Here is a 19,079-nt window from a genome sequence, read left to right on the forward strand (position 1 = left end):
TACGTTGTTATGTGGTGATTTATTTATATAGAGCTTTTTGGCCCAAAGTCCTCCAAAGTAGTGAACAACCAACCAACCAATCAAAACAATATAAAGCAGCAAAATTGCCAAATGCTCGCCAGTTGCACTAGATACATGTTTGTGAGCTGCATACATGCTCTCACAACAGACACAGCTCTGCAGCATTCCACCTCTCAGTTGGAAGCTAGGTTAACTCATATCCCTTCAACTGGCTGCTCTAATCTCTCACCTAGGAGCAAGGCCATTGTATTATATTATGTTGTGTTTATTTATCTTAAAGTATTTATAGATTTTAAAAATCTGTAAGTGGTGTACAACATAAAAGCAATAAAAATGTCATTAAAAGAAAAATACAACATAAAACCAGTATCACAGCACACAAAAACAAATAAAAACAGAGATTGGGGGATTCGGTCAAATAAAAACAGGGTACAATCTTATGGGCCAGGGAAAGCCTGGGCAAAAAGATATGTTTTTACAAAATATCTGAAACAACTGATGGCTGCTGCTTCACATATGGCAGTAGTACAGGGGCAAAAGCCGAAAATGCCTGTTTTGGGGTGCTGCCCTATGATATTCTGTAAGGTGCGATACTGAAGTAGCATTTCCCCAGATGATCTTAATGATGTTAATGGTATATGCAGGCAGCATGTGATGATATGCCATTGTTCCAAATTGTACCATTTGGATGGAAAAATGATGGCTGTCCTCATGTAGTTGTGTACCTCTTGCAACATTTACTCACACTAAATACTCACACGAGATAAAATACTATTACCTGGTTACTCTCAGCTCTCTAGTGTCAACCAGCCAACATTATGTCTCCGTGACAACCTGGGCTGACTTGTGATGCCAACATAGTACAACTAGCCTTGGCACTGCATTGGCATAGGAAAACAGTTTACCCAGTCTTTATTGTTTGGCACAGCGGCTCATAGGATAGGGCTGTTCAGTTGTTTTTTGCTCACTGACATTTTTCTCGCACAGCTGCCTTCATAAAGGTCTCTTTACTTTTATAGTAATTGTACTTAGTTAAGGGAAGAGGTGCTTCTTAATTTACTGGAACATATGGTATCATCTTCCGTAATTATAATCTTGAAAATGTTGGATTTTGTACAAAAGCTGAACAGAATCCAAATACTTATTGCTAGGATGTGAAGTAGTTTTTTGCTCTTTTTTTTCTGCTCCTGGAGACTTTAAAAATTATGGAATAAACTTTTTTCCTTGTGTTGGCTCATGCTCCCAAAGGGTTTTTCAAAATCCGGGGGGGGGGGGGAGGATGGGATTGCTAAATAGATCAAAAGATTGCTTCCTGACTGAGAAATATATCACTATAAAACATATAGGTGGGTATTTGGGAAACATTGTCTTTTAAACAGCAAATATTCTGAACAAAGATAGGGTTATATTTTATTAGTTTCTGGTGCATAAAACTAAGCTCGAATACCACCAGTTTTGCAACAATTTCACTGAAGGAAACAACAGGTGCAATGGGGTTTCTCAACAGCAGCAAGACAAATGCTGTTGTTTTAAAAGGGCCATGGAATATAGGAGGAAGCAGTGACAATTGTTCAGTGGCCGATAAAGGAGATAGGATGGCGCTTTACCTGACTATCATAAAGCTAAGAATGTGATCATTAGACTGTGATTCTTAAAATCAGAGGGCCTGATCTAGCCAAGACCAGTCGAATCCTTATGGATGGTGAACATGGTGCAGCCCAGTCCTAAGCATATTTCCTTGGAAGTAAGTTCCTGGTGTTCACTTTGGGTAGGGATGGCAGAGAAATTTGATTCATTCTACATTATAATGGGAAACTACCAATTTTGCACTTCCCAGAATTAGGTATGGCTTGCTCCCGGGAAGTGTGCCAAGGATTACAACTGTGCTGCACATTCCTATGCGTGTTTATTTGGAAGGAAGTCCCATTGTGTTCAATGGATTACTCCCTAGTATAGGTGTGGGAAACCTGTGGCCCTCCAGATATTGCCAGACTACAACTTTCAGCAACATCTGGAGAACCACAGGATCTCCTTCCCTATCCTAAGTGTTAGCAAAGTCACTTAAATAGCACAGATGGAATCCAGAGAGAAAATACGTGGTAATGCTTTACTGAACAAAATGAACAAAAAACAGTGTAAATTCGAGGAGAAAGGAACAGAAAGGTGTTGTCTTTCTTAGTTCAGGCCTTGTACTTAGCAGGGAGACATACAACCTCAGAACTACATAGCCAATGTGCTACCTTGATGATGTGCTACCTTGCTGAAGAACATGCCACTCTGCCTGGTTGCTGAGCAACATCTCCAGCCCCCCTTGATTAGCTGACTTACTGATAACAGAATTAACCCTTAAATGAAACACTGAATGACCTCTGCTGTTGCACTTCCTACACTAAGTATGTTTAGTATTGCAGCCTTAGTAATGATTAACATTAGCTAGACTGAGACCAGGATACTTTTCACATATAAGCCCTCATCATGCATTCAAAGGAATCCAGGCAGGCATAAAGTGTACTCAGCTACATGTGCTGAGAGTGTCCGATCCACCCTCTACCTTTCTGTGTTAAGGAAGTCTATAGGGGGCTTCTCTGCAAATTGACTGAATATTCTAGAAGCCTTCTCATGAGTGGGAAAGCTGAATGCATAATCAGACAAATATGCTTTGAAGTCCTCTTCAGACCTTGCTCAATGTAGGAAGGTCAGGTGTGCGCAGGTGGGGGGGACTGTTGGAGGTGGAAGCAGTGTGTGAGCACCCATGCCGTCTGTGTGTTTTATGCCCATATGCATTCAGAGAACACACAAATCAGGCTTTAGTTACACCACTGGTTGTTAGGTTTTGCTGGGCTCTGCCATTTTGGAATGTGGCAGAAGACTGAATATCTGAATGCTCTTCCATATTCAACTAATAAACCACCTCCCTGCACACTCCAAACTGCGGATTAGATATTGAGGAGAATGTGTTTAGTCTGCATTTTGAAGTGAACCAACCTAATTCACCAATCCCAGACTTTATAAAAGGATTGGTATGCAGTTGTTAATCAGATTACACCCTTTCCCCCAAATTTGTGATTCAGTTTTGGCTCAAAAATATGTGTAAAATATCTGGGGGTTTGGGCTTTTTTGGAAAAATGCATACAAAATATGTGTTTTAGGGGAAAGTGTATTGAAAAGCATTAAAATGTGTATTTCAGGGGAAGAAAGTGTACAGTATGTGTTAGGGATGTGCAGTAACCATGAGATTTTCCTTCTGCCTGTAGCATTTGAAAGCAGCCCAGTTTGTCATTTGGATCCTCCTTACAATTCAGTTATGTGTTTGGGTCTGTTGGAAGTTATTTCCTGTAACAGAATAGCACCTCCCTGAGGGCTATTGTTCTTATGACTTAGCACCTCCATGTTTACAACGGATGTCCTGTATCTGCCATCTCAGCAATCTAAGCTGGTCACATACTCAGGGAATGATCAGGGAGTGATCAGCTTATGACCGGAAGTGTGCCAGGACTGCTGTATTGTTGCAAGCTGGATGTTAGCCAACCAGAGTGTGGAAACTGTAGTATTACCTTATATGGAGTTCTTCCTGCAAGTTGTTTACCTAGGGGTATAAAAACCAGAACACAAAGGCAGTTGGGTGTCGACCTCACCCACACTGTTTGCTGCTTGTGTGAGTGCCGTATTAATAAACTTTTACGTTTTTCTTCTAAACTGTCGTCCGGCATCTTCATTTTGACCAGAACAAGGAATGGGCTCATTTTTCCCATAACAGGTCTAAATCTGAACTGATAAATCTGAAGCTTTGTTTCACCTCTAGATTGACTGTAATGGGAAATCTACAGACGGCAATGAGAATTTTCCCTTTTCACATAAGTGGGTGAAATTTTCAGGAAAAGAAGGCCCTCCAAGTGAATTAGGCCTGCCAAATTTTAGGCAGCTCAATTGGTTCATATGAATGCAGGCTCACTAAAGGGTTGCATTTGGCCCATGCATATAAATGTCTTTTCTGCAGGTTTACAACACGAAGCTGAGGCTAGGAATGATACTTGGCTGGGAAGTGTAATATCAGTTGGATTTACCAGAGAAATAACTTATTTCTTTGCCAGCCACATTAACAGGCAGCTCAGCAACAGACAGGGAGGAAAAATCCTTTATAAATAGAAAATGTAAATCAGTCACATGGCAGACTGAGAGGAAGGAAAAAAGCTAATCTCTCACCAGCCCCTCCTCCTTTTCAGACAGACCATGTGGCCTTAACATGTTTTCTCTGTGTACCATTTTCCCCTTAAACCTTTCTTAACAGCTTCTGAAACATTTTTATTCCCTGAATACAGTCTATAATATGGATGATACTGATTTACTTATTAATGCCTGCCAATGTGCACGCTGGGCAAAAACTCTGGAGCATGCAAATATTCCCCCCTCCCCAGTTTTCTATATATTCTGCACCGGCCATAACAGTTGACTTGTATCTGTAGCTTTGTGAAACAGCAGCATCTGTTTAGAAGCTGCTCTGTGTCTTTACAATTCAGCTCTTTGTTTGGACATTATTTGGAACCAAATCATATTGATTAAAATGAAACTCTGTTTTCCCCATTCACTAAAATGGGGAATATAAAGACAGCTATAACTCCCCCCCACCTTTTCATGGAATGAGATGCAATTTGCATGCATCTTCGCCCCTTTGGATGAGACAAAGTCTTACAAGTTTTAGAATGATTATTGCACTGGTTCTTTTGCAAAGGCAGACTTTACCAGTTCGGGTACAATAGGAAGGGAAATGGAAGTGATGGGGAAAAGAACATGGATCCCCAGAGGCAGGGAAAATGCCACACCCCTTAACAATTTGGATTCCTGCATTGAGCAGGGGATTGGACTCAGTGGCCTTATAGGCCCCTTCCAAATTGACTATTCTATGATTCTGTAATTCATTCATTTTAATATTCCTCTTATTTACATGCCACTTTTCAGGCCCACTCAAGGCAGCTTACCTAAACAATTTCCATGGGCATTCCAGGCAACATAGTGTGGTTGGGAAGGTACAAATAGTTGTAAGTAGGGGTGAAATGATCTGTCACTCTGACTTCTCTCAGCTTCTCATTCTTAAGTTTGGTTCTCCACATTTCTGCAACAATTTGTGATATTTGTACTAAAAAAATCCTCATTAAAATTCTTCACATTTTAGTGTGACTTTCTCCTAATAAATACATTTCAGTTTTAACAAATCTACACATTTTTGCAAGCAATTTGCACTAATATAATGCATTTTTGCATGTTATTTTCACCAGTATATTCATTTTGTGTGCACCTTTCTCTAATATATTCATTTTTATAAACATTGCTTAGTTGGAGAACTACATTGCAAAATTCAGAAAAGTGCAAATTTTGAAGGATGGCTGTTTCAGTTCTCATATTGTTTTGGAAAGTGGAAATTTATTAAATTCAGCTTTAAATGTGAGTCAAATTTCTCCCCCATCCCTAGCTGTGAGGTTCTCTTTTAAAGCAGAAAAGTGGAGAGGAAAATGTGGTGAGGTAACAAGCACCAGTGACTCTTTTTAGTGCAGGAAAACCCTCATTAGTTTGCAAAGTTAGGAAAGTCTGTGGTACCTTTTTCTTTTCACTCCCCACCCCCAGGACAAATAAATCATTTTCAGTTCTCATTTTCTTATTTTTCCAGCCTTAAGTGTAATTCACCTCATTTCCATATCAGTTTGCTCATTTTTTTTAAACTTCTGCCACAAATTTATCAGCATTTGAAAATAGATTTCTCCTAATATGTGTTAGGATGTTTTTTATTGATAATGTTTCTTGTAAACTGTTTTGAGGTTTTCTTACAATCCAACTGTATGTAAATTTTGTTAAATAAAAATAAATATATACTTTTTCATAATATAATGCACTTTGTATGCTATTTTCATGAATCCATGCATTTAAATGGATATTTCCCCCCAATATATGCATTTGCCACCACACCAAAGAAGACTCGGACACAGATATGGAATAATGTTATATTTATTTAAAATATAACAACATAAAGCTTCTTCCAATTATAAGCTAATAGCCTAATTAAACTTGCTTCAGGCAGGTGAGGATACCTAACTGGGAGGTAATCTAGCCTCCAAATTGTCTGGGCATGTAAATCAGAACCTAGCTTGACTCCTGAGCAACGGAAATGGTTGAAATTAACCCTCCTTGCTAATAGAGCCAATCACGTGGTTCCAACCTCCGCATCCCGGCCCCTCTGTACAGGCGTTCACCCTGATGCGCAAGTTGGTTCCACAAGGGCACCCCCAGATCCCCACAAGCCACACATGACTGTTGGTTCTCTAGTGAGTGCCCTCTAATACAATGCCTCAGTTACCTTCCTTCTATCCCCACCTTCCTCACCTGCCTGAATTCCATGCCACAAGAGGGGATCAGCTAAAGCTTGATTCCCTCAATCCAAAGAAAACAAAGCCCTGAGGCCCAACCTAAGGTCCTTGAGAAACATATCACATCCCTGCTCAGAAAGATGCACCCCATCATCAGGCCGGATAATAAAACCTGATTCTGTCATGAGGTATAACTGCCCCCCCAAGTGACAGAACCAGGTATCTAACCTTCCTATTAACAAACCTCCGTGCTCTATCGATTCTATTGGGATGGATGGCCCCCCTCCAGACCCTGCACTCGAGCATATCCGACCACACTAGAATAAGGTTGGGATATGTGCGCTTGAGCAGACTAAAATCCTCTCTGACCTTACATAGCAAGTACACACCAGTACATTTTACTAGGTCATTCTCTCCCAAATGCACAAGCAAAATATGGGGTTGAGGCAAAGAAGATATGATCCTAAACATTGTGGGCAACAACTCCCCCCACCTCATACCCCACCTGGTTGTCCAGGAAACCATTGCGCGGCTGGAGAGCTGCAGCTGGGTCCCGGCAGAGGAAGAAGCCGCCCTTTTGTGAGCCCAGAACAGAATGGAATGGCCGCATACGACGATCTTTGCTGGAACTGGAAGGTTCCACACACCTAGAAAGAATGAGAAACAGGTTACATGATTCAGGGCCTAATGTAAGATTTATAAGCAGCTGAACGCCAACGTCCAATCGCCTGGATGCTTTCTGTATGCATGCCCATGAGGGCCGCAGCCGTAGCCGCACCAATCTGGAACGAATGCATTCCATACTCCCCTGGATCTCGCCCACTGGCCAACAAGTCCCGCCAAACGGCCCAAAACTGAAACTGCGTTAGGGCGGACCCGTCGAGATGTATGAAGAGGTATCGCTGGCCCGCTGGCCTTACGGAAAGAAAAGCCCTCAAAGCAGATACAGGACATAAAGCAGGCAGTGCACAAGTATTCAATGTCACCACTCTGCCTTGACGCTTCTGATCGGTCTTAGACACACGCAGTGTGAGCGTGACCTGGATATCACCCAGTGCACAATCGCTCAGGCATAGTGCCCTGAAGGACTTATCATTCTAAGAAGATGCCAGAACTTCGCTAGGGCGGAAGGCCCCATAGAAAGCGACCAAGGCGACTGTACCGAATAGCTGCATCTCATACACAGAAGAACACAGAGAAGTAAAGAAGTGCAACAGTTGCATTAATACATCCGGAGTAATGGGCTTCCTCTGATCAGGCGTTTTAGGTGCTGCACGCGACCAACCTTCAAGAACTTTATGCACTCTGAAATCCGATGTACAATCTGGGACACCCTTAGCCTTAGAAATAAATGCAAGGGCGGACAAGGTACCTGCTATTGTGCTGACGGAAGTACCCTGACCTTTTAAAAACACTATAAATTGCAGCAACCGGGAAACTGGAATAGGCCAATCCATTGACAGAGCGTGAGAAGTGCAGAATGCTTGAAACTTATCAAAACCACGCTGATATGCTCTCTGAGTACTGGGGGCTAATGCTGAAGCTATGGCCGCCACCACCTCTATCTCCCAAGGTTCCATAAGAGAGACGGCATCGGCCTTGGGTCTGGTGCGGCTCCTGGGGCCAGCTCCCGAAATCGCTGCATCTGAAATCGGGAAAGGGCATCAGCCACTTCATTCTGCAGGCCCGGGACATGCTGAGCAATGAAAAGAACATTAAACCTTAAACATTGCAGGACGAATCCACGCACAAGTCGCATCACCCTTGAAGATTTAGATGTTTTATTGATTACACAGACTGTGGCCTGATTGTCGCACCAGAACTGAACTGTACGATTCTGAAACTCCTCCACCCATAAGTGGACTGCCACCACGATGGGGAAGAATTCTAAAAAGGTTAAATCAGCGGTAATACCCGCCACCCTCCAAGACTCTGGCCAGTGTTCAGCACACCACTGGGATCTAAATAAAACTCCAAAACCTGAACCCCCAGCAGCATCAGAATGGACTTGTAGTTCAGCTTCTATAAGAAGGTCCTCCCTCCAGAAGGAGCAACCATTATAGCTTTCCAGAAATGTGAGCCACATGGATACATCCTCGCTCATCCCTGCTGACACCCTAATAAAATGGAAACGGGAGCGCACTCCCTTCATCGCTTCGCAAAGGCGCCTCAGGAAGGGTCTGCCAGGAGAGATCACCTTGGAAGCAAAAACTAGGTGACCAACCACTTCCTGGAGTTGCAACAGTGTAATCTTTTTAAAAGACACTGCTTTACTCAAGCGAGCCCTCAAATCAGTCAATTTATCTATAGGCAGTTGGGAGGACTGTGCAACAGTATCAAGCTGAATCCCCAAAAAGGTAAGGCAAGAGGAGGGGCCCTCAGATTTCTCCGGTGCTAGAGGGACCCCAAGTTCATCCGAAAGGGCCGTGAAGGCTTCAACTAAATGCATGCAATGGGGATCATTGGCAGGGCCAACAAACAAGAAATCATCCAGATAGTGTGCAATGAAGGAGGAATGTGTTCGGTCTCTCAATGCCCACTCTAGGAAAGAACTGAATGCCTCGAAGGCTGCACACAAAATGGAACAGCCCATAGGCATCGCCCTATCCACATAGTACTGGCCTTGAAATTTAAAACCCAATAAATCCACATCTGCCGGATGTACAGGGAGCAAGTGAAAGGCAGACTTTATGTTGCATTTTGCCATTAAAGCACCCTTACCAGCAGAACGCACAACCTTCACAGCCACATCAAAAGAAGTATACTTTACAGAGGCCATATCAGACGGAATGCCATCATTGACCGAATTCCTTTGGGAAAAGAGAAATTATGTATCAGGCGATACTCGCCCGGCTGCTTCTTTGGGGCTATACCCAGAGGGGAGATCCTCAAATTTGGAAAAGGAGGGGAGGGGAAAGGGCCAGAAATCCGATCTGCATCAATTTCTTTGCGGAGTTTGGCCAAGACAACTGGGGCCATCTCTCTGACTGAATTCTGATTGGGGGAACAAGTGGAAATCCTTGGACCAATGTAGGGGATCTGAAAGCCCTCCGAAAATCCCATAAGTAAATAATCAGCTGCCCACTTATCAGGATAGAGCTGCAACAAACTAGCCAGGGAAACAAGATTAATAGGACAACTGGCTTTGCGGCGGGCCCCCACCTCCGCCTGCGCCGCGTTTGTGCTGAGAGTGATCTCCAGCTCCCTGTTTTTGAAGACGAGACTTGGGACACGAGAAACTGGGGTGATTACCACTGCAGGCTCCACAAGCATGCCTAAACCTACATGGATGCCTGGCACAACGCCCAGAGGTGTTAAAGCTCCAACAGACGTGGTGGGATTGAACCACTGTGACACCCAGTCGAAACCAGAGGCCGGAGCCTGAACATGCACTAATAAGTGACCACTATCTGCACGATCGCCCAACATAGGCCTTGCTGATGTCATGGACTGGAGCCAAAGGCCTGGGTGCTCTATATCCCAGCGCAATGTAGGATCCAATGCCGCCCTTTACCTAAAATTCTCATCGTACCTCAACCAGGCGGTACCTGAGAATTCTCTGAAGGCCCGATGAATGATATCCTGATATTTGATCATGGATAATGCACGAGATGGATAGACCTGTGTCATCACACCCATATACACCGTATAAGCATTGAGCCAGTTAGGCCAAATGCGATCTACCTTTTTCTTTTTGGCTGCCTCTTTATCTTTAAATTCAGCAGCCTCCCTGCCCTGTGCCTCAGACTCTCAGAAAAGAAGAGTGAAAATATCTATGTATTCACCTCTCCATATCTTTTCCTTTGTTGACAACTGGAGATGGTCACCCAAAGGCAAGGAAGTATCGCCCTGGGGATAAACACCCTGAGGTAACGGTAAAGTGGTAGAAGCCTGTACCTCTGAAGCAGAACTAGGCTGCCAAGGTGTCACAGCCACCGCTGGCCAAGGAAGCTGAGGATATAATGGAACCAAAATGCCCCCCATATAGCCCATCTGCTGCTGCGAACCAGTATATGCCTGTGTGTGACTAGAAGTGGTGGTGTGCATTGCAGGATGCTCACCTGCCAAGGTACTTGGTGGCGCCACAACCGAGGGGGTGGCAATCTGTGGAACCTCCTCAGCATCCACAGTCAAAGGCCCTGTAAGCACTGGGAAGGAAGATGATGCTAATGAAGAACCAGCCACTAGCGAAGGATATAAAGCGGGAGGCAACATTGTTGGCGGAAATGCAGGAGCAGCGGAGGAAATCTCAGGGCATGGAGCAGTCACCATGGCAGTAGAGACCTTCTTCAAGGTGTCCAGTCGTGCAACTAAACCAGACAGGAAAGAAGCCTTAGTGACCTTGGAAGCCAACCTCTGGGATTTCTTACCTCTCACTGAAGAACTGGTGCCCGCCTCCGGGTCAACTGGTGCCCCATGCTCCCTTTCCAATGCTTCAACTCTGGCCACCAAGGCACGGACTGTTGCCATATCTTCCTCTTCATCCGAAGAGGACTGATGCGCCATGGGACGTTTTGCAGGTCTTTTTACCACGCTGACGCCTCACTTTTGCTTGGCCTTCTTCTGGGGCATCTTAGCAAATAACTGCACCACAAACCGAAAATTTAACAATAATTAGCCCAAATTAACAACTAACCTATGGCAAACAGTAACACGAAGAAAAACAGCAGCTAATTAAATGAATCAGAAAATAAGTTCAAATAAACAGAAATATTACTTCCCAAAAATTGGATTAAGGAATGCGTAGCAGAACAATTAACTAATAATATATTATAAAACCAAGCTTAACAAATTAAAGGAAACTTGGTTTCACTAAACAATCAATAATAATAATAATTATTATTATTATTTATGTTTATTATTATTAATATTATTAAGTTTATTTATATTTATTATAATTAAATTGATTATTATTATTGATTTTTAAAATTCTAAAATGAACTAACTACAATAAATGAACTAGACCAAATAGAATTAAATTAATTAACTCAAATAAGGAATTAATACACCCAAATATGAATTAGAGAAAATCCAACGATTAAAACAACACAATCTAAACTATGGCCCACCACTCACAATTAGACAACTTATGTACTCCCCAATAAAATTACAAATGAACAAACTGCAAACTTAATTATCTAAAGAATGAATTAAGGTGAGAGGTGGGTCTGAAAATTTTTCAGAAGCTGCCCAGAAAAAACAAACAAACAAACAAACAAACAAAAACAAAAAAACAAATCAAAAGCAACACCAATAAAAACAAGCAATAACCCCAAAAAGCAGCTCCTAACAAATTGCCCTCTATAAATTCTGAAGGAGCCTAAGCAAACAATTAGGCACTCAATGACCAGAGCAAATTCGAAGGGGGGGGGCACGGCGCGATGCAACCGCGACAAAAAGGAGGCCGTGTGAAATCAGCACAGGAGAGGCTGATCCACTGCGCTCCACCCCAAGAGAGAGAGAGAGAAATTACTCAACTACCCAACCCAACAAGAGGAGCGGGTGGGGGGGGATGTGACACAACCACCACCAGTACTCAAATGCGCAACGCAACAAACATGGAAGGGGTTGGGCGTGGGTTGGGGTGGGGGCTGCCGCCCCACAGGGGGGTGGGGGGGTGAACCGTTAGCCCCCGAAGAGGCGCAAACCAACGAGGCTGCTCTCTGATGAGCGACAATCCACCGAAGATCTACTGACGACTGCAACCAACAAGGGACTCGAAAATAACGCCAACAAAGCAGGAAACCTCCACCAAGCCTCGACACGAAGCGCCACAAGGCAAAGAAAGGCGCGAAGACTGAGGAGGAGCTGGCTTATAAGCCTTTGAATCGCTCCCTCTCATTGGTTGAAACATCCCACCTGACCTCATTTGAATCCTACCCAATGTTCCCGAGCCTTCTGTTTAACCAGGGTGGTGGCAAATACGCCCCCACTTAAGGCGGGAATGACATTTTTTTAATACACAGGTTTTGGTTGAAGAATTGCATTGCATCACTGTACAGTTTTCATCCTATGGCAAAAACGCATCTCTTCACCCTGGCTTTGACTATAAACTGAAGTGGGGAGACAACCTGTTCTGTATTGGGTGGCACTCCCTTTGAAGGAGCAGGGCTACAGCTAGCTGGGGGTTGTACTCCTGTGGAACCAACACTGTCACTGGAGGCTCTGGTGACCTCAGTGGCTAGGGGTGCCTTTTTCCAGATTCAGCTGATTCGCCAGCTTCAGCCCCTTTTGAACAGAGATAGCCACAGTACTTCATGCTCTGGTAACTTCCAGATTGGATTATTGCAGTGTACTCTATTTAGGGCTGCCCTTGATGGCTCAGAAACTTCAACTGGTCTAAAATACAGCAGCCAGATTACGGGCTGGGGTTCCCTTTATATCTTACATAACCAGTGTTTTAAAACAGCTGCATTGGTTGCCAGTTTGTTTCCGGGCTCAGTTCAAGGTGTTTAAAGCCCTAAACGACTTAGGTCCCAAATAACTGAAAGGCTGCGTCCTTCCCTATAGAACCTCATGCATGTTGAGAACTACAGAAGGGGTCCTTTTGGTAGCTCAGCTACCCTTGGAAGCTCAGGTGGTGGTGGCCCAGGAAGTGGCATTCTCTGTGGTGGCCTGTAACGAAATCAGGATTATTTATATGTTTAAACCTGTTTTGAAATTGTGTTCAGTAAGAAAGTGTTCATAGAATGTTAGTAGGTGCAGATGAAGTATGACTGACAAGTGGAAGGAGCTGTGTGAGGGAGGAGTCTGAGGGGAATTTTAAAGAGAAAAATTGTTGGGGTTTGGCAGTTAGAGTTAGATAAGGCTAGGGATCAAGAAGAGAACATCTAGTTAATAGGGCTGTAGTTTTGAGGGAGGATTTAATTGAGATTAGTGGGGTAGGTAGGATAGGAACAATAACAACTTATTCATTTACTATAACATCTTGTATATAATAAAGTTCATTTGTTTGATTCAAAATCCCAGGGGTCAGCTTGGTTAAGAGTGCTACCATACTAAGGTCATATTCTGTACCTAGACCTGCAACTGTTTTATAGACAGATAACACCAGTTTTCACCTTTTGGGGATAAGGTGCTGGGGCTGAAGCTTCAGAGGGCATATCTGACTCAGGCTGAGGTGACTTCCTGGGGATTTCCTGATCCAGGTATTGGAGAATCAGGAGGTGGTAATCCCGGAGGCATAGGAATGTCACATGGCCCCTACGTTGTGGAACTCCATCCCCACTGAGGTGTGTCTGTCAACTTCATTGCACAGTTTTAGGTGAATGCTGAAGACACACCTCTTTACCCTGGCCTTTGAGACATATATTTTTAGGACCCACCCTATTTTGTGATTATAGGTTGTTTTAAAATTGTTGTAACCCTCCCTTGGACCTTTGGGTGAAGGGCGATTAAATAATGATAATTATAATAGACTTACATTTGCCTGAGTGATTTAACAGTCAGTCACTCTTTCAAGAGAACTCTGGGAATTGTAGCTCTGTGAGAGGAATAGGAGTCTCCAACTCTCAGCACTTTTCCCAAGCTAGATGTCCCAGTATTCTATCACTGTTTAAAGTGGAATAATAGTGGAATAAATGTATGATGTGAATGTGGTCACAGTGAGCACATAGATATGGGTGGGACATGTTGCCATGATCCCACTCCCCATTATACACATTCATTGTATGCATGCTTACTCCTATGAATAGCACATTCCACTCTCTAATCATTTATTGGGATCCAATTACTTTTGGGTACAGATTATTTCTGAATCTACTAGATAGCAGAGGGATTTCATATCCTGGCTTGGGCATTAAAGAGTGGGGATGGTTGCCTAAAAATTTAAATTAATATGCTTCCATTGATTTCTCAAGAACAGTAATTTAAATTAACAGAACTGCACTAATGAAGGCAGGCATTGTGTGGTATATCAACCTGTAAAAATGGTTCTTCTTCCTAAGAGCGCTGTAGCTGAAGCTCCTTTATGGGGTCAATAGAGATTTGCAATTGAAGCAATACCCAATTTCCTGAAATTGAATTCTTACACCATGCTAATTATTTTTGGAATAATAAATGTAACCTTTGCTGAAAACTAATGAATGCCACCCTGTGCTTAATGTTTATTGACGCCATTGTAACCTGTTCACATAATCAACCCTGGTTCTTCCTATAATCAGTGCTCAAGTACCTTTGTCAACTGACCTTTTGTCCTTGAAAAATAACACTCATGATTTTTCATTTAAACAATGCTAACATGAAATTCTTGGGGATTTTGTTTTGGCACATTCTCTCCATCTTTCTAATTGCAGACCTATTTGTTCAGGAAATGACTTTGACAACTAGAGGAATATCTTGCTAGAGCTGTTGATTGGTGGATAACTCCAGATGGATTCTGAGCCATTTTCAAGTAGACCACAGAAGTTAGAAGAGAATATATTCATTGTTTTAACTGTTCTGAATTATGTATAAACCCAGAGGTACAGATATTGATATAACCACATATTTCATATTTTAAACCATTCTTTGCAGTGCTTTCTGTTTAATGAGAATCTGCTTTTATAATCCGTGCCCACATGAATGAAACAGGAAGGGGGGAACAGTTTGCTCTATGCTCTGCTTGTCAACTTTCCAGTATTTGTCCAGTCACTGTTGTAAACAAACACACCTGTTGTCTAAGAGAAATCTTATTCTCTTACATTACCTTGAGACTGCATTAGTACAACACACCAAGAACATTAGAAGAGCCCTGCTGGATTAGGTTAAAGGCCCATCTAGTCCAGGACTCTGTTCTCACAGGGGCTAACCAAGTGCTCAAGTGAAGCCTCCAAGCAGAACCTGAGCACAACAAAACTCTCCCCACTTGTGATTCACAGCAATTGCTACTCAGAGTCATGCTTCCTTCGACAGTGAAAGTAAAACATGACTAGTAGCCATTGATAGCTTTATCCTCCATGAGTTTCTCAAATCCTCTTTTACAACCATCGAAGTTGCTGGCCAGCACAGCCTCTTGTGTGAGTGAATTCCATAATTTCACTATGTGCTGTATACTATAGCCCTGAAAAATTACTGAAACGTGTTAGCTGGTGCAAAATATGGCAACCTGCTTCCGAATAGGAATGGGTTGCCAAATACTCAAATGTATGTACTGGGTCTCTATTTTCTTCCAGGCATCCTTCAAGATGCTGACTTTAACCCATAAACCATGGCAGCTGATGAGGCAGCTTTCTAAGCAAATTTAGGGAGGGACAGATTAATCTATTTCCAGTCTGTGCCATGTTCATGTCTTCTTTCATACGTTTCTTCCATCTCTATCCATCAATCTATTCTTTTAAAGGATGAAAATGGCATTATTTTTAATGTACTGGGGTTTGTGCCCCTGCTCGCTCTGTGCGCCTACTTCTCACTCCCTCCACATTAACACCTTAGAGCTTCCCCTCCTTCCATTCAACTACTACACTCCCTTTTCACCTTCCCAATCCTATTTCTGAAGCGACTTCTTGACTGTTCTGCAGCCCTGCATTGTACCCGTTTTTGCTTTCATCCCCATGTTCACGCAACTCCCCCTTGCACACAGACCACCACCATAGTAACCTCATGCATCTTCTTTCTCCCACACATTGCAACTACTAAGCACCCTTTTCACCTTCTACCCAATTATGAAGCCCCTTTTGCCATCCCCTCCTGTTGTGCAGCTCCTTCTGTATCCACACTTTTATCTTCACCACCATTCCCATGCCTCCTACTCCCTCCTTTTTTGCAATCCCCATCTGTACCTCCATTTTCTCCTTCATCTCTTCCCTCCCTTCCTCTTCCTCCCTTTTCTCAACTCCCCTTGCACATAGACCACCTCCATTTTCAAGCTTCCTCCCCAATCTCTTATTCTGCAGCCCCCTCTTTGTACATTTTCACCTTCAGCGTCTTTTCTTACCTCTTCTCCTTTTCTCAACTCCCCCTTGCATGCAGACCTCTCTCTTTCCCCCCATTTCTATGCCTCCTCTCCTATTCTGTGGCCCCCTTTTCACACACCTATGATGATATATGTTGCTATATCTTTAAGGTGCATAGAATCTTAAGAGTAAGCCTGTAATTTAGTTTGTTGAGTTACAGAATGTTACGTTCAGTTGCTGGATGGTGTACATATATGGCTGTTAGCTTCTTAATAAAATATCTGTTCTAAATGACTACACTGAATCTGGAACTTCATGTTGAAGACAACACATGGTAACAGGAATGAAATACGTTGTGTGAAGGTACTGTGGAATATTTGAGGGAACTGCATCCTTTATCTCTCTAACCTGAAGCAACTGAGGAATGAAAGAGGGAGATGTATGAGTACAGCAAGAAAGGACATAAAAGGGGGAAATGGCTGGTTTAAGCAATCGCAGAGGTTGAGCGAAGTAAGAATTAAGGGACATTGAGAGAGAAATTGGTTTTAAAGAATGGCAGATGTTTGAGTGAAGCAGGGATTGAGAGACACTGAGAGGAAATGGTGGCTTTAAAGAATGACAGGTTTGAATGAAGCAGGGATTGAGGGACCCTAACAGAAAATTGTGGTTTTAAAGAATGGCAGAAGTCTGAGTAGCGTGAGCAGGGGTTTGAGTACAGTGAGAAGGGAGCTGGGAAAGGCCCTATTGTGTTAACTTCTATGTTGTACCCATCTCTGCTATTCTTCTTGTTAAAACTTAAAAAACCCCTCAATGTTTCCCCCTTCCCAATCTATTCAGACCCCTCTCATTGTTTTAAACAACCATGTTTCTGCTCAGTCTCACCCCCTTCTCACTCCGATGCCACATCCACTGCTGTTGTGCAACCTGCCTTCTCTTTTGTTCCCCTACCCTGCCCTGACTTCATGCAAATCCCAGGATTGTGATGAAGCATTACAAATCCTCCAATGGGGGCTGTGCTCTGGCTTAATGCAAATCCAGGATTGTGATGTGGCACACAACATTTTTCCTGTATTTTCCCACAAAATATGCATTTCTTCTATACACATTTTATCTCCAAATATACATTTAAGCACTCTGATATTTTTTTTGTGCTCAGAACCATATCAAAAAATCTGGGGGTATGGCAAAATCAGATGCTTAGCCTTGTACAAGGGAAGGTACTGTCCTGGCTCCCAACCAGAGATGCGGACTCAGGACTCAAAGACTGGGATTTTCTGCATAAAGCTTTACTCCAGAACAGGGATCTAGCATCTTATGCTAGGCTTAAACCAGGATTCAAACAGGAGCAGGCATATAGATGTGGGAAGCAACAGTAGATGAATTGTTTTCAACAGCAAATACTAGAAGTGCTACTTCTTATATATAGAAAAAGGGTGGGCATGTGAATCAGGTCGTTGCTAGCCCCAATATATTTACATATGGCAATCAGGTTAGAAATGGATGAACAGAAGAGAGCAGCCAGAGTGAAGTCATGATGAAATAAGATGGAGGACAATTTCATGATGTGTGTGTCATTTTTATTTATTTATTGTATTTATATACCGCCCCATAGTTGAAGCTCTCTGGGCGGTTTACAATAATAATACAATTTTTGTCTGAAGGCTGCTTGAAATTTTGTAAACATTGCACTTTTTGTTGCTAGAGAAGAGCTTCTGATAAGAAGTTTGTACAAAGGTGCTGGATAGCCACAATGATATCTAAGAGAAAGAATAGCATATGTGTCTTGAGCTGGCACTATGCAAAAGGGCACTGCTTGGTAAATAACTGATTCCATGGTCTCAGGTACTCATTTTCATAGAATCATAGAATTATAGAGTTGGAAGGGGCCTTGTAGGCCATCGAGTCCAACTCCCTGCTCACAGCAGGAAATCCACAGCTAGAGCATCTCCCGCAGATAGCTGTCCAGACTCTGCTTGAAGACATCCAGCGAAGGGGATCCCACCACCTTCCTAGGCAGTCGGTTCCATTGCCGAACTGCCCTTACTGTCAAGAAGTTCCTTCTAATGTCCAATCTGAATCTACGCTTCTGCAACTTAAAACCATTAGACCTAGTCCTACCCTCTGGGGCAGCAGAGAACAAATCTGTACCCTCCTCTATGTGACAGCCCTTCAGGTACTTAAAGAGTGTAATCATATCACCCCTCAGCCTTCTCTTCACCAGACTGAACATGCCAAGTTCCTTCAACCTTTCCTCATAAGATTTTATTCTCCTCCCAGACAAATTATTATAATTCTACATATGGACTATGTATTGTGGGGTTCCACCTATAAATATTGAAATTCATGTTCAGTTATTGGATAATTCCAACATCCTGATCACGTATGCTGGGTGATACAAAGGGATGCATTTACATTTTAGAAAAAAAGCTTTGTTTCGGAGGCAGGGGTTGCCTTTGGATTACTTTTTCTTTCTTTATTCTTGCTGCCATCTGCCCTGCCCTGCTCTTTGCTTTCACATACTTTGCCAAGCTGAAAGCTTCAGGCGTACCCACTTGTAGGTAACTAAGTCATTCTTTAATCTAATATTCTAGGAAACTTGGAATAATAATGTACAAGTAGTGGGCTTGAGGGCACTTAGGAGGAAAATATATGATTTATTCGGTTAGCTCATATTTTCATTGTTTTAATTAATTAAGTTATGCAAATATATATATCACATCACTTTACATTTTCCAAGTTACTTTAAGTAACTTTATGTTGTAATGTCAAAGTATTATCTTTGTTTTGATTTCTATCAATCTCATAATACCATTAAGTTTATGCAAACATT

Source organism: Rhineura floridana, chromosome 7 (genome assembly GCF_030035675.1).
Source record: "Rhineura floridana isolate rRhiFlo1 chromosome 7, rRhiFlo1.hap2, whole genome shotgun sequence".
Taxonomy (NCBI): Eukaryota; Metazoa; Chordata; class Lepidosauria; order Squamata; family Rhineuridae; genus Rhineura; species Rhineura floridana.